Here is a 744-nt window from a genome sequence, read left to right as displayed (position 1 = left end):
TGCAACATCAGGAAAAACAATTACATTCTCCATGAAGTAGAAATTCAGTGCAAGAAAAGTGGGTACAAGTGCACGTATTGATGAACGTACCTGCTAAATCATCACTTTTACAGCATTTTAAAAAGTTAAAGTCAAAGGATGGATACAAGAACATTTCCAAAGCATAAGAATAGCTCACGTATTTTTAAATCTGGCACTTTGAGCGCAACACTGGAGGGCACAGCTAATCTAAAAGTTAGTTTTGACACTCGCTAACCCACCGGGAGCTTCCCACGAGTCCGAGTCTTACTATTAAGGAGAGCATGTTGAAGTTATTTATACATTGATGGTAGGCTGAAGCTTACAAAAAGGTGACAATTAAAAAAAAAAAAACATTTAATTATGGTGAATTACCTTTATTTGTTGATTTTCAATTATAGACAACAGTACAATTAAAGGTGATTAATGGTGTCTCTCTGGCGTCCGTCGGTCATGACTGACCATGGGTAAATATATCTGCCGTTATTCTTCCAGACTGACTGCTCAGCTTGAGCAGCGCCTCTTGTGGCTGTACAGACCGATGTGAGAGTGGCTTACTTAATGGTGTATGTCAACAGAATCATGTGTTTTCTTCTTAGGGGTCGCCACAGCAGATCAATCGTTTTCATCTCACCCTGTCCCCCGTATCTTCCTCTGTCTCACCAACCACTTGCGTGTCCTCCCTCAGTACATCCATAAACCTCCTCTTTGGCCTCCTTCTTCACC

This window comes from Thalassophryne amazonica, chromosome 23 (assembly GCF_902500255.1).
Source record: "Thalassophryne amazonica chromosome 23, fThaAma1.1, whole genome shotgun sequence".
Classification (NCBI taxonomy): domain Eukaryota; kingdom Metazoa; phylum Chordata; class Actinopteri; order Batrachoidiformes; family Batrachoididae; genus Thalassophryne; species Thalassophryne amazonica.
This window is presented reverse-complemented; position numbering follows the sequence as displayed.